Genomic DNA, 15889 nt, shown 5'->3' with positions numbered 1-15889 from the left:
AAGGATATCTGGGGAGTGCCTGGTTTTCAGCTACTACCAAAACAACAACAAAAACCAAACTAACAAAACTGCTATATACTTTCTTGAACAGATTTTTGTGCAAACATAAATTTTCATTTCTCACATATAAATGCCCAAGAATGCAGTTGCTGGGTCATATGGTAGTTGCATGTTTAGTTTTTAAAGAAACTGCCAAACCATGTCCTGGAGTGGCTGTACCGTTTTACGTTCTCACCAGCAATGCCTGAGTGATCCAGGTTCTCTGCATCCTTACCAGCATTTGGTGGTGTCACTATTTTCTTATTTTAGCCTTTCTGATGGGTGCGGAGTGGTTTTCATTTACATTTCCCTGCTGGTGAAGGCTGTTGAACGTCTTTCCATGTAGTTATTTGCCACCTCTTTGGTGAAATGTCTCTTCGTGTCCTTTGCCCATTTTCTAATTGGATTATTTCTTTCACTGTTGCATTTGGAAAATTCTTTGTTTTAGACTCTTCCTTTGTCAGATATGTGGTTTGCAAATATCCTTTCCCAGACTGTAGCTTGTCTTTTCATCCTCTTCATAGGATCTTTTTCTAAGCTAAACTTCTTCATTTTTGATGAAGTCCCCTTTATTTGTTTTTAAACGGATTGTGCTTTTGGTGTCAAATCTGAGAATATTTTCCCTCATCCTAGATCCTGACATTTTTCTCTTTTTTTTCCAAAAGCTTTATAGTGTTGAGTTTTACATTCAAGTCTATTATCCTTTTCATGTTAATTTTTTATTAGGTGTGAGGTTGAGCTTCAGTGGTTTTGCAGGGCGGGGAGGGGGGATTGGCTATAAATGTTTGATTTCTCCAGCACCATTTGTTGAAAAAGCTATCTTTCTTCCACGGCATTACTTTGGCACCTTGTCAACAGTCAGTTGGACATATTCGTGTGAGTTTTTTCTGGGTTCTATATTCTGCCCCAGTCATCTATGTAACGAACCCTCTACCTATACCACGAGTCTTGATTTTCGTAGTTACATAATGTCTTAAAGTCACGTACACGGCTTCTTCCCTCTCTATTCTCCTTTTCAAGCTTGTTTTAACTCTTCTAGTTCCTTTGCACTTCCATATCGATTGTAGAATTATCTTGTTTATATCTGCAAAAAAGATCTTGCTGGGATTTTGATAGGAATTGTGTTAAACTTAAAAATCAGTTTTGGAAGAATTGTGATCTTTGCCATGCTGAGTCTTCCAATCCATGAGGGCAGTATGTACCTCCCTTACTTAGCTCTTCTGCCATTTCTTTCCTCAGTGTTTGGTAGTTTCAGCACACAAGTCCCGTACGTGTTTTGTTTGATCTGCAGCTCGGCATTTCATTTAGTTTAGTGATTGTAAATGATACTTTATCTTTTCCAGTTTTATTGAAACATGATTGACAAATAAAAGTGTATATACTCAAAGCCATGCAACATGAGGCTCATTCTGAAATGATAGCCACGATTAGGTTAATCCCCACATCTATCACCTCGCATAATTACCTTTTTCCATGTGTTTGGTGAGAAAGCTTAAAATTTACTCTCAGCAAATTTGGAGTATACAGTACGGTATCACTAACTATAGTTGCTATGCTGTACATTAGACCCCCAGAACTTATTCATGATATAACTGAAAGTTTGTGCTCTTTGACCAACATCTCCCTACGTCCTCCATCACCCCCAGCCCCAGCCCTTGGCACCCACCGATCTACTATCTGCTTCTCTGGGTTTGACTTTTTTTAAAAAGAAGATCCATACGTGAGTGAAATCATACATTTTTTGTTTTTTTCTTTCTGGCTTATTTCACTTAGCATAATATCCTCCAGGCTTATCCATGTTGTCACAAATGGCAGGCTTTCCTTCTTTTTTACGGCTAAATAATTGTATATATGTATACCACATTTTCTTTATTTACAACACTTAGGTTGTTTCCATATCATGCCTATTGTGAGTAATGCAATGAACGTGGGACTGCAGATATCAATGTCAAGATATTGATTTCATTTCCTTTGGATATAAACCCAAAAGTGGGTTTATTGGATCATGTAGTTAGGTCTAGTTTTAATTTAATTCCAGTGTCTTTGTGTTCATGCTAGTATGTAGAAATACATTGGGTTTTGTATGTTTATCTTGTATCATATGACCTTGTTGAAGGTCACTTATTCGTTCTAAGAGGGGTATTTTTTTCATTATTTCTTGTAATTTTCTATATAGACAATCATGTCACCTGCAAATGGAACCATTTTATTTCTTCCTTCCCAGACTGAATGCCTTTTATTTCCTTTTCTAACCTTATTGTACCTTCTAGAACCTTCAGTACAATGTTGAATGGAAGTGGGCATCCTTGCTTTTTTCTTGATCTTAGAAGGAAAGCATCCAGTCTTCCACCATTAGATATCATGATAACTGTAGGGTTTTTGTACATACTCTTTTATCAAGTTGAGGAAGTTCCCTCTGTTCTTATTTTTCTAAGAACTTAATCATGAATGGGCATTCAATTTTTAAAAATCTTAATGTCATAAAATACACATAGCTTAAAATTTATCATTTTAAGCATTCTAAAGCGACATATGGGACATTCACTCCATTGTGCAATCACCGCTACTATCCATTCCAGAGCATTTTTATCATGCTGAAAGGGAACCCCATTAAGCAGTCATTCCCCATATCGTCTTTCTCCCAAGGGTGTTGAATTCTGTCAAATGCTTTTTCTACCTCCATTGATAGAATCACGTGATTTTTCTTTTTTGAACCTGTTAGTAAGGTAGATGACATTGGTTTTCACGTAGTGAAAGAGCTTTCTTATCTCTGGAAGAAAACCCACTAGGTCACAGGGTATAATCGTTTTTATATATTACTAAATTCTACTTGCCAATGTGTTGTTGTTGACTTTTGTGATCTATATTTATGAGGAATATTGGCTTGCAGTTTTCTTTCTTTTTTGTACTAAGTCTGGTTTTGTGTCAGGGTAATCTTAGCAATTATATTAGAAAGAGTTTGCTCCTGTTCTATTTCCCGGGAGATATTGTATAGAATTGGAGGTATTTCTTCTTTAAGCATTGATACCACTCTCCGGTGATACCATCTGGGCCTGGAAATTTCCCTTTTGGGAGGTTTTAAATTATGACTTCAATTTACTTAACAGTTATAGGACTATTAAAATTATCTATTTCGTATTCAGTGAGTTGTGGTAGTTTGTGGTTTTTGAAGAACTCATCAATTTTATATAAGCTGTCAGATTTCTGTGTAAAGAGTTTTTCATAGTATTTCCTCAACATCCTTTGGTGTCCTCAGGGTCTGTAGTGATATCTTGTTTCATTCATAATATTGCTGATTTGTGTCTTCTCTTTTTCTTTGTCAGTCTTGCTAAAAGTTTATCAATTTTATCAAACTTTTCAAAGAATCAACTTTTTGTTTCATTGCTTTTCTCTATAATTTTTCCATTTACAATTTCATTGATGTCTGCTTTTATTTTTATTATTCCCTTCTTTTCACTTGCTTTGGGTTTATTTTGTTCTTCTTTTTCTAAGTTCTTGAGGAAGAAGTATAGATTGTTGATTTAATATGGTTCCTCTTTTCTTTCTTTTTCTAAACTCCAATTTTATTTTATTTTATTTTTAAAGTAGGCTTCATGCCCAATGTGGGGTTTGAACTCACTACCCTGAGGTCATGAGTTGTATGCTCTACCAGCTGAGCCAGCCAGGTGCCCCTGGTTCCTCTTTTCTAATGTGTGCATTTAGTGCTATACATTTTCCTCTTGGTCCTACTTTAGCTGTGTCCTACTAATTTTAACCCATTACATTTTTATTTCACACAGTTTTCCTTCTTTTGGCATTTCCCCTTTGACCTATGACAGTCGGAATCTGAATCTCCCTGTGTGGTCCCCATTGACATGATGGAATGGAGGGGGCTCCTTGCTGCCCAGTGGGAATGATTTCCTGGCTCCCTACTTGGGCCTCTCTTACACTACTCCTAAAGGGGTGGGGGCAGCTCATTATATCCAGGTGACAGTGGAAGTCTGGCCTTTGATGACAAGGGTGGCAATGGGACCACCATCTTTTGTGTAGTATTTGGCCGGAGTCGCTGGTTATTGTCTCAAATTTTCTCTCTGTTTTGCAGAGAAGAAAATGGAGAATTGGAGAAGGGAGACCTGTCCCTGGAAAGGTAGCCTTTCCAGCTGGGAGGAGTGAAGCTGTGTTGACAGCAGCACCCAGCACCTGCACAGGTCCGTGAGCTCCCCGAGGAGGGACTCGTTCCCACAGCTGCCTGCAGGGATCTGTGCTTGGGCAGGGCAAGGGGCCAAAGAAGAGCAAGAACAATGCACTAGTTCCCTGCTGAAAAGCCACTTTTGGCTTCTTGTCTCCTCCAGGAGAAAGTCTTACCTCCCCAGGTTGGCATCCAGGGCCCCTCTTCAAAAAGGATCAACCAGGTCAATGCTTGCTCTGAACCCTAGTGTGCTCTGAGAATGGAACCTAAGCCACTGGCCTCGTGGGGCCAGCCACCTACTTCTCTGACCTTCGTATTTTCCTGGATCATTGGACTCCGTGATGCCCCCTCCTTCTTCTCACCTAGAACATTCCAAGCCCATTTCTGCCATAGGGCCTTTGCTCTGCTGCTCCCTTACCCTAGACAGCTGTTAGCACACTTGCCTTCTCCTTGTCATGGCCTTAGAGGCCCACCTACCTTTGTATGATGCCCCCACCCTGCCCAGCCCCAGTCACTCTCATTCCCATTACCCTGTTTCATTTTTTTCTTTTCTTTTTAGAATTTTCATTTGTTTTCCACAAGGCCCTGCTTTTGCAATCTGTATTCATACTGAAAATCAAGATCAAGCAAGCTTTCGTCCTTCTGCTCCATGGGCACTGTTTCATTTTCTTCATGGCATGCATCTCACTCTGAATTTTCTGATATGTTTATTTGTTTATATGTTTATTTTTAGTCTCCTCTTTGGGGCCCCAGGGGACAGGGTTGTCTGGTTTCAGCCTAGGCTCAGTAAGCGAAAAAAAAAAAAAAAAAGATGTATGTGTGCTCAGGGCCGGCTGGCTCCAGGCTCCCAGACATCACTGGGTGCCGTTCGCTGGCCCGCAGGGAGCAGGCCAGACTGGTCAGGGTCTTTGCCCTGGGGCAGCAGCAGCACATGGGCAGAGGCCAGGCTTGGCAGCAAGAGGCCCACTGAGGCAGAGGAACTAAGAGTCCATCTATCCCTCCTTTTTGCAGCCTTGATCAGAGGGCAGGACTCTCACCTCTTCTAGGGAAAACCAGCCTGGGAAGTGCAGGGTGGGACCGAGATCTGGCTCCTCATCCTGCCCTTGCTGGCCTCTACTAGCTGCTCTGTAAAGTGAGGCATAAAGTTCCCACAGCCCTTCTGGCACACGCGTCACCCGCTGACCTGGCTAAGGCTGCCCAGAGTCCACGGCCCGGGCACAGCCCTGGTCAGCAGTGTCCTGAAGGAGCCTCCTGGCTGTCCTGGGTTGTCCTGGGCTGGCCGCCAGGGAGGCCCAACAACTGCTCATTACAATGGAGTGGCCTGGTTTGGGAGACACATCCTGGGGGAGAAGTTGGGAGATCTGCATTCTTCCACCAGCGCTCTCCGAACCCAGACCAGGTCCACAACCTTCCTGGACCCCCAGGTTCCTGTCGCTACCATGGGGGAGAGATGGAGCAAAACTGGGTCCCCTGGGGTCTGTCCCCCCCCCCACCCCGAGGGGCTGGATGCCCTGCAGGGTCGGGCGCTGGCTAGGGAGCAGCTTCATTTGCATGTGTCCCACTCCCACTGCTTAGACATTTGTCTTCACTTGGCCACCTCCCTAGGGGACCTAAGTTCCAGGGCGACAGGGCCCTGCCTACATTCTCTGTAACTCATGGTGCCCGGTACCCAGACGGGATGCATTGTGGACACGCTGACACACATCACATCATGGATAGAGGGAGTGACTATAGGTGAAGATACCCTGGAAGGGGCTTATGGTTATTATTTAAAGGCTTATTGATAATTAAGGTTTGTGATTATTATTTGAAGTTTCATATCTGTAACCATCCTATCACACACATGCTTAGAAAAGAAAATGTACAGAAGTTTAGCACACTAGCAAAGGGTAGACCCAACACGGAACCCTGTGCATTATGGAGGGACAGGGGAGATAATGCTGACCCTGTGTGTGTGTGCGCGTGCCCATGAGCACGCGTGTGTGCACAAGGCAGGGGCGGGAGGGCTGCAGTGCTGGTCAGTGGCTGGGGACACCGACCTGCTCCCACAAGACTCCAGGAGCCCCAGGGCTCTGCTCCTGGGTGTACGCAGCCTGGTGCCGTCCACACCCAACACTTCCGACTCCGAGCTCCCTCAGCCACGGGAAAGTGGGGGTGGGAAAGTGTCACTTCTCATTTCCTTGGACCAGCTCAAGAAGAAACAGAGCTCGGTTTTCTGAGAGGCTCGTAATTAAATGAATTAAAATGTTTTCCTTCACGGTGACTTTGCCAACTCCCGTCCACCTCGCCCTGGCCCCGTTCCCAGCAAGCGGATAGAGCCTGGGAGGATGCAGAATGACATGTTGTGCGCCTCCGGAGCAATTAGCTTGTGCATCGTCATTTTGGGGAGAGATTTATGGCTGGCTTTCGGAGCATTCCAGCCCAGACCTCTGCGGCCTGGATTCGTCTGCCGGGGAAGTTCCTGGAAGCGGAGCCTCAATATTAATTCCAATTACAGTCAGATGAGAGCCCATTCATAAGGATTGCCTTCGACAGGCTCCTCTCCTGTCGCTCTGGTCTGACCTTGAGCCACCATTGCTGCCACCAGCCTCAGAGAGGGAGGAAACATCCCTGGGCTCAGCCGGTTCCCGGCAAGCTGAGCAAGTTCCCTGGGCATGCGGGGGTCGCACGGGGAGAGCGGAGGAAGCCCATGGAGGAGGACTGTGGGACGACTAAAGACGTCTCAGCATCGTTAGTATCCCCCTCGGATGCCTCTGGAGGGTGGCCGTGCAGGGGGCACTGCCCATGGTCTGAGATCTCCCAGGCCCCAGGACCATCCTTTGACCTTGTTTCTGAAGCAGACCGTGTAGTCCCAAAGCAAGGGCCCAAGTCTCTGTGGGACTCGGGATGCATTGCAACCATGGCCTCCAAAGGGTCCCCAGTGGGCGCAAGGGCCAGAGCCTCCTGTCTCGCCATCAGCGTCCTCTCGGTGGAGCCGTGACCCCGAGGGGTCCTTGGGCGAGTTGGGCAATGCCCATGCGTTAGCACGTCTGCGGATGGATGCTCCTCGTGGCACCAAGACCCCAAGGACTAAATAAAAACCCACGGAAGTAATTGCGTGCGTATTGATTATGGATTAGGCTAACGACATTACTACTTACATCTAAAGATGTGTATCCACTTCACCAGCCTGTTAATGGCTTGCATGAGGTATTAAAGCGCTAATTAGGGAAAAGAGCAGGTTTATCTCCAGCTGTAGTTACAGGATCTCTGGAGAAGGAAGATGGCTGAGGGGTCTGGCTTTCCTTTCCATGACCCAGGCTTCCAAAGACACCCCCCCCCCCCAGTGAAGGCCTCAACAGAGAGCCAAGTCCACCATCCAAGACTGGACATTTCCAGCCATCTGACAGATGCTCTTTGAGCTTCTGATGTCTTTCATGAAGGGGCCGAGGTAGGCAAAACTGGTGTGAACTGCCACAGGCTGCTGGGGGAGGGGACACAGACTTGTACAGACGGGACAGCATGGTCCCAAGAAGGCAGCAGTCTGGGGATTGAATAAACAATCTGTTAAGCCTCAAGCCCCTTCCAGAGAGGAACAAAGCGTTCCTAGAAATCATCTAGTCTAGATCTTTCTTTCAGAAACAGTGAGGTAGAGTGAGCACCTTGGTCAGTCAGAGAGTGGGGAAGTGAGGCCAGGGCCCAGCCCACGGCGTCCTGCCTACAGCTGCCTCCCTTACACCTTGGTGGCTCACAGTGGGCAGGCATGGGCCCCCTCGTCCAGGACAAGAAGGTGGGGGAAGCACAGGGTCCCTCCATCCATAGGGTTTTCTTGTGCTTCTCCCTCTGCCGAGACCACCTCTCCCCTCCCCATCCCTGCCCCTATCTGTGCTTTCTTTGCCTTTTGGTTTCTGCTTAGAGTAGCTCCTGGAAGCCTCCCCTGCATTCTCCAGACTGGGCTGGCAGAGGCCCCCTCCTGGGACACACCGTGATAGAAGGCTGATGTCCATCTTCCTCTCCTCAGACCACAAGCTCAGTGAACAGCGACTGAGCAGACCTGATTTGATAAGAGGGGACCAAGTTTATCTATCTATCTATCTATCTATCTATCTATCTATCACTTATCTACTTAGTTATTTGTTTGGCTTTCAACAATTCCTAAGCATTCTATATATTTTTAGTGTTACAGGATCATATCTTTGAAAAACATCTTTTCCTCATTAGATTTTCTTTTAAGTTACTGCATTTTAATTACCCAAGGAACACATTAATGCATTTTTTGGTTAAAAATTCAAACCTTATGGATAAAGTTAAATCCCCCCTTTGCCACCACCCACAGGTGTAGGTTTGGTGTGGTTGGTTCTAGACCCTTTGGTGTGTTTTTGTACCTACACTGGTACCCACAGAAATAGAGTGTTGTTTTGTGTGCCTGGCTATGTGTATGCATGCACTGGCCATGGTGCGTGCCTCCTGTCCTGTGAGCAGAAGCAGAGAGCGTGACAAACATGCAGGAGGACAATCTAACCTTGTTGTGGATGGCTTTGACCATCTTGATAAAGAACGAAAAATAATAGTACTGGACTATCATAAAATATAATGTAGACTGTGCCTCACGTTCTCGGTCGATGTTCTTGTTGATATAGCTGATTTAGAGAGCACTACACAATATTGCCAACCATTTCCCCTTCTGAGACATGCATTGGGATGTTGGGGGGCCCATGAGGGTACTGGGATCACAGGCTCCCAACTCTCCTTACCACATCTCCCCCTACTTTGGGTTCAGCCTATTGTAGGACAAGACTTCCTGGCACCTAAACAGTCCTCGTGTACCCAGTAGGTGCTCAATCAATGCTTGTCAGGAAATAGAATGAATCCAACAAGAGCCACTTAAAAACAGGCAGAATCCAGCCAGCGGCACCAGTCAGGACAGTGCAGTCCAATGGGGGGCATCGGATAGTCTATTTATAAAGGTGGGGAAGTGGCTAAGGAGACCAAAAGAGCAGTGACCAGTGACTTCTTGAGGTGTAAAGGGAGAAAGGCGGGTAGCTGTCACCCTGGAGATAGGGCTTGACTGAAGCCAGACATTTGGTACAGGGTCCCAACCAACCATGACAGAAGAATAGAGAGAAGAAGTGTTCCCCGGTCACACTCCGCTTCCTGCGGGTGCCTCCCAATGTCCGAGCTAAGCAGGAGCCAGAGTTCAGGGAGACTGCATCGGGACAGCTGTGCATGGATGACACACTTTGGGAGCCCAGCTCCTTGGAGCCATCCACAGGGTGGGAGGAGGAGGAGTGCAGCCTCTCTCCCTGACCTCCCGGTGGCCCCAGCAGCAGGCATGTGCCCTTTCCGAGGTCTAGCTCAGAGCTTCCACCTGCAGCGCCAACCTGGGTGCCATCAGCCACCTCAGGGCTGCCCACCGACCCGCCGCACTCCACAGCAGTGGGGGATGGAGTATACACCTGGGCATTTGGCCAGGTGCAGGAAGGCAGGGACACTGAAGTGTGCGCCTGTTCCTCTACAGTGGTGACATCAGCTGGTGACATCACTGGTCTGGCCCTGCAGGTGGAGGGCATCAGAAGTTCAAATAACTCATTGGGGAGGGGGAGGGATGGCGTCAACAGTAGGGGCTGTGCCAGGAACACTCCTGCTGATTATTGAAGGGGCCTGGGCGGGAGACAAAGCCTTGTGCAGCTGTCTGAGGTTGTGACCCCAGCTCTGTGCTCAGGAAGGGTCTGTGCACAGCTGGGCTGTCTCTGAGTGTGTGAGTGTGTTGGGGGGTGGTGTGCCTGGGCCCCAGCATGTGGGTCCACATGCACGCTGCAGGTAAAGGGCATCGAACTCTCCACACGTGTATCCTTTCAGCAGAAAGGCTTGGGGGCACTTTCCTTTCTTAGAGGGAAGACTGCACCCCCTGTCATATTTGGGCTGGAGGTCAGCCCCCACCTGTCTTCTGTAGCCCAGGTGCCTCCTACCTACCCTCAGGCCATTCCCTTGCGCTCCTGCCTCCAGCCCCTCCCCTCTACAAGGGCGGGGGGGGGGGGGGGGCTGCAGCACAAAAGTCCACACCCACACCCACTCAGAAGCTCTGAGGGCACCCTCTCTCTCAGAATAAAGCCCAGAGTAGGGGCAGGCACAGGGAGGAGACCGCTGGCCGTCCTGTTGCTCTGAGGATGCAGTGTGTCCTCCCACGTCTCCGTGAACCCATAGGGCCAAGGTGAGGAGTGCCGGTGGTGGCCTCCATGGCCTGAGCGCCCCCCCTCCCCCACCACACACACTGCAGCACGCACCCCCGGGCCTTTGCTTCCTTCCCCTGCCCGCGGCTCACGTCCTGCTGTCCCTCCTGCTATCCCATAAAGCTCAACCCCACAGCCCCAGCTCCCCTCGCAGTCATGGTAGCCCCGACTTTCCCAAGGCCCCTCTTGAGATGTCACCTTGGCCTTCACTTCCCTTTGCCTCAGGGACCTGATTGGTTACCTCCGTGCCCCTTGCAGAGAGAGGCCAGGGAGCGAGGCAGGTTCGGCGCCTGGGCCCGTACGGACCGACGCAGGGACGCAAGCAGGGGCGCCCAGCGGCGCGCTCAGGACGGGTCAGAGCGGCCTGGCCCGGGCGCGTGGATATGAGCGGAAACCCACGAGTGCACACGAGCCACGCAGGGCTGAGCGAGCGTGGGACCACTTGGCTGGTTGGAGACCGGTGCGCAGGGGGCCCCGGGGCAGCGTTTAACGCGGACAGTGACTAAGGCTGCAAGGGGACACGGATGGCAACTGTGCGGGACACGTTGTGGGCAGGAACACCAGGCAGACCGGCGCGGAAACCAGGGCTCTGGGGTGAGCGGTTTCCCGCTGGCGGAGGAAGCCCCGAGCACCCGCTTTTCCTCTCGGAGGCCGCGGGACGCTCCCCTGCCCCGCCCCCAGCCCGTCGCCGGCCCCGCCCCCACACGCCCCCGCTCTCTCTAACCTGGTTCTTCGGCCTTCGGCCTTCGGCCTTCAGTGGTGGAGGATGGCAGACAGGAAGGGCTTACAAAGACTGAAATCCTGGGTGCGCTGAGAAGCAGTGACTGGGGACGATGAACTGCTTGGGAAGCGGTAGGCCTGGGATGGAAGGAGAGGACCAGGGATCAGAGAATGAAAGCAGGGCCTCTCTAGGCCTTTTATCCGCTCGGTCGAGATTAGTATCAGGTGCGTGTGGAGGCCCCTCTTCTCTGAGCACAGCAGTTTGCCAACCTGACCGGCGCCGAGGACCCAGGGGACACGACCCCCAACAGGCTGTTCTGGTGCTGCCTGTTCAGGACCCTGATAGGAGGGAGCCCTGTATGGCCCCAGCACGTCAGTCTGCGGCTGCTTCTGCCGCCTGGGACAGGAGAGCCAGGACCAGAAAGACAGGAAACAGCAGGGATGGGGTCTCCACCCCGGTTTGTGGGCCTGGTGCTCTGGTACTCCCACCCTAGCTCACAGCCTTCCCGCCTGCTTGCCTTACTCCAAGATGCCCAACCTACCAAGGGGCAGGAAGCACGGGGACCAGGAGTCTCCCAGGGAGGAACGGGCCCTGGCCACTGTTCACCTCCCCAGCATCCCCAGTGCTCTCCCCCAGTGCCCGCATTACCCCTCCTTTGTCTTCCCACCTTTGGTCCAGGCCCTTTTAGGCCACCCTCCAACAGCCTGGAGGGATTATCCCTGGGAGTGGCTTCGCAGAGTGTGATTTTTTTTGTTTGTTTTGTTTTTTACAATTTTATTTATTTATGAGAGAGAGAGAGAGTGAGTGAGGAGAGGGAGCAGAGGGAGAAGCAAGACTCCCTGCTGAGCAGGGAGCCTGATGACATGGGGCCCTGAGATCATAACCTGAGCTGAAGGCAGATGCTTAACAGACGGAGCCACCCAGGGGCCCCACGGACTGATCCTATGGATCAGTGACTCACAAAGTGCCATGTAAATGGCGGAGCCTGCACCCCCACACACACTCACTGCCAACTTTTCTTCTTACTTTCTAATGTAGATGCACTAGATAAAAGGCTCTGAGAGGTTCTGCAGCAGATAAACACATTTAACTGAGAGTCATGCAGCATTTTCTAGATCTGTTTCATCCTGCGGTCCTTTCTCATCCAACACCTTTTGAGAAAAGCTGACTAAAGTATAGGTCTGACTTCAACACTTTCTTCCTTCAACACTTGAGTGCCCCCTTGCACCGGTCCTTTCAGGCCCAGACAGGCACTCTATTGACCTTCATCGTTCCTGCCTCGCCTTCAGGACACATTCCTCACCTGCCCTCTGGGCCCTCCTGAGCCTGGCCCTGAACTCTCAGCCCAGATTCATCTGCCACCACACCCGTCACAAAGGCCCACAGCCTGGCATCCACACGCTCTCTAAACACAGTGTGAGTTGTAGGCCTCCGAGCCTTTGTTCCTGCCCTTCTCCAGGGCCCTCTCCCATCTCTTCTTCCATTCAATTCTTTTTTTTTTTTTGATGTAAAGTTCGATGATTCATTAGTTGCGTATAACACCCAGTGCACCATGCAATACGTGCCCTCCTTACTACCCATCACCAGCCTATCCATTCAATTCTAACTCATCAATGACAATCAGTCTCAAACGCTGCCTCCTCCATGAAGACTTTCTTGATCTCACGGTCAGGATGACTCACTCCAGATGGGCATTGCTTCCTTTTCACACCCCTTCTTGCCTTCAGCCAGGTCCTCTCCGTCTCCCTCAAAGAGTATCCTTAAGGGAGAGTTCCAGGTCTGACTTGATCCTTTATCTGTCCCAATCCCACCTTATCCTGACCCCACATGAGGCTGGCCTAATGATATTTCTATCAAGCAATCAATAGATCGATTGTTGAAATCACTGCTCCTACCTCTCCCTCTTGCCTCTGGGAAGAGCCCCAATGGGCCAGGAAGACACACGTCTGGAAGTTCCTTTCACAGGAGCTCCGGGATTATGGTGCTGTCATGGGCAGGCTGCAAGGGGTCATATTTATCAGGGTAATGAATGTGCCGATTATACCCAAGGGCTCATTAGAACCATGTATTTAATGAAGTACAACGCTCAGCCCTGAGGTGAGCCATCATCTAAGGAACTAATGAAGCTGTGCAAGGGTCAGCAGAGACCTGGGACCCTGAGGGCCAGCACAGAGTCCACAGTGAGAGGTGGTGAGAAATGGGGATGGCAAGGAAACAGCAGACAATAAAAGAGCCCAGAGAGGAGAGAGGAAGAGTCACCAAGGAACCCTGATGTCCTCTGGTTTTGTGAAACATTTTTGGGAACATACAGGAAAGTGCGAGAACAATATAGTACACCCGTCCACATGTCTTTCTGATGATGCTGGCTTCATGTGCGCTCCGCTCTGGTGAAGTCAGTGGGATAATGCATCCTGCCTGGAGGACTGTGGTGCAGGGCCAGGTCCCTAGAGGAAATGGTAAGGACAAGCCACGGTAGTGCCGAGGGGGCAAATTCCCACAATCCCTCAGGCTGATATGGGCTGCATAGGAGCATTTGCCAGCTGCAGGGTGCTGCACGTGAGAGGTGACAGCGTGACAGGGATGGAGGAGGAGAGGGCAGGGGAGAAGCTTTGAACCCACCCACCCTCCACTATCAGCCCTCCTCCAATCACTATGTGCATGGAGTCTCCCCTTTCCTGGGTGGACTTTTCTGCCAATGAGCTTCTGAGCCCAGATGTCCTCTCAGACCTTGCTCCTCGGGGGTGCCCTTGGAGCAGCCACATCATTGGCACCATGAGCTCAGCCCAGCCCCCGGATCAGGATCTGCATGTCCCTCAGGATCCCCCGGGATTTGTGGGCAAAGATGTAAGAAGGGCTGATTTCAGGGGCCATCCAGCCAGTGTGACCCTTCCATCCATGTGAGGGGCTCCTTCAGATGCAAACCCGTCTTAGGTCTCTGATTCTCTCTGCCCTCTCCACAACCCACCCACATAAGTCGGCCCTAAGCCTGAAGGGAGATCAGTGCTCAGTAAGGAATGAGTAAAGTGAGATCAGGTAACTGGTCTCAGCACTTTCTTGGGGTCTGAAAAACCATGGTCACTCTGATTATGAGAAGCTGTAAACCGTAATCAAATACTTGCGCTGGCAACTCCACTCTCCGGTCACCAGCTGTTAGAACTCCAGATGCACCGGAACCCCGGTGCCTCCTTGCTCAACTCGAAGAAACGGCAGGGCTTGCTCTACCCCTCTGCCAGGAGGATGAAGTTCTGGCTTGTTTCAGAGGCTTTGGAGAACATCGCGCGCCCATGTAAGCGCGCGCTGAGAGCCGCCAGCTCTTGTCATGCTCTCATTATAGGTCCTGGGATTCCGAGCGGAAGAGTCACACTCCAGAGAGGCAGCTGTTCTCCTCTGCAGGTGGAGCAGTTGTCTGACGTCACCGGAGCCGGAGGCAGACGGTCTCCTGAACAGCCGGGCACAAGGGCAGGGCCCCTCCCAAAGAGCCACCTGCCACGGCCTGAGAGATTGACGTAAGGAAGGTGGAAACGGTCTGTTCCTGGCCTCGTCCGATCAGCGGAAGAGGACTGAGAAATGTCTGGCGGTGGGGGCACAGGCGCATGCGTAAGTAGCCAACTCGTTTACTGCAAAAGAAGTGACCTAAGCCACCAAGCCAGCCTGAATGTTAATGGGAAGACCACGCAGTAGGGTAGGAAGGCCGGCTGAAGGGCCTTGGTTGGGCCCGGGGCCCTGGGTGCCGAGTGCCTTCCGCCTCATGCCCTGGAAGCAGAAGGGCCCCAGCAACGGTTCTGAAAACTCCACTTCGTAAGCCAAGAGCCAGCCTGGAAGAGCAAAATGCACCCAGGAAGGGATGAGGTTAAAATGAGAGTGCTGGCAGGCACCCAGACCGCGGAGACCTGGCCGGCCTGCCCCCTTTCAGACAGAGAGAGCCGAGGACGTTTCAGTGACAGTGAAGCCCACCGATGTGCTTTGTAGAGAACACCCATCCCTCTCTTGTCTTCGTCATACCAGTAATAATCATTCGTCCCCGATAAATAAGCAGAAAGGAGAGCTAGAAACCCCCCACCGTCCCACACACAGCCGTGGCGTCTGAGCGGATGCTGCGGGGCTGAGCGCAGGAATCCCCGGGCGGCTGCGCTGGGCAGAGACTCCCCGTTTCTCATGAACTCCTGGACCACGCACAGGCTGCTGGTCCGAGGACCACACTCGGAGTAGCAAGGCCCCGCCGGGTATTTGAAAAATATGCCTGTATGTATGATGTAGTGAGCACTTGGTATTATATAAGACTGATGAATCACAGACCTGTACCTCCCAAACCAATAATACATTCTATGTTCATTAATTGAATTAAAATTTTTAAAAAATATAAAATAAAATAAAACAAAACACAAAGGTTCTTACCCCCAAAAAATATGCCTGTATGTAAATTTTTGTTCTAAGAATTTTCCATAGGGTATATACTATTTTGCAACGTGACTCAATAACTTATTATGACTCCCTCTCCACATAAAAAAAGTAATTCAATAAGACATTGTAATGGCTACACAGAATTCCAGTATAGATAAGTTCCAGAATTTAGCCCCTCTCCTCTTGTTGGACGCATGGGTTGTTTTCAACTTTTTTCCATTATAAATAGCACTTGCAAAGATAAGTCTTGTGACTAAAACTTGTCATACATCCTAAACAATTTCTTTAGAATTTCAATAAGTAAAAATTAAAGATATGCACAATTTGGGGATTTTCCACAGAGATTACTGA

The sequence above is a fragment of the Ursus arctos genome, unplaced genomic scaffold, assembly GCF_023065955.2.
Source record: "Ursus arctos isolate Adak ecotype North America unplaced genomic scaffold, UrsArc2.0 scaffold_7, whole genome shotgun sequence".
Lineage (NCBI taxonomy): Eukaryota > Metazoa > Chordata > Mammalia > Carnivora > Ursidae > Ursus > Ursus arctos.
The sequence above is the reverse complement of the archived record's forward strand: the minus strand, read 5'-3'. Positions refer to the sequence as shown.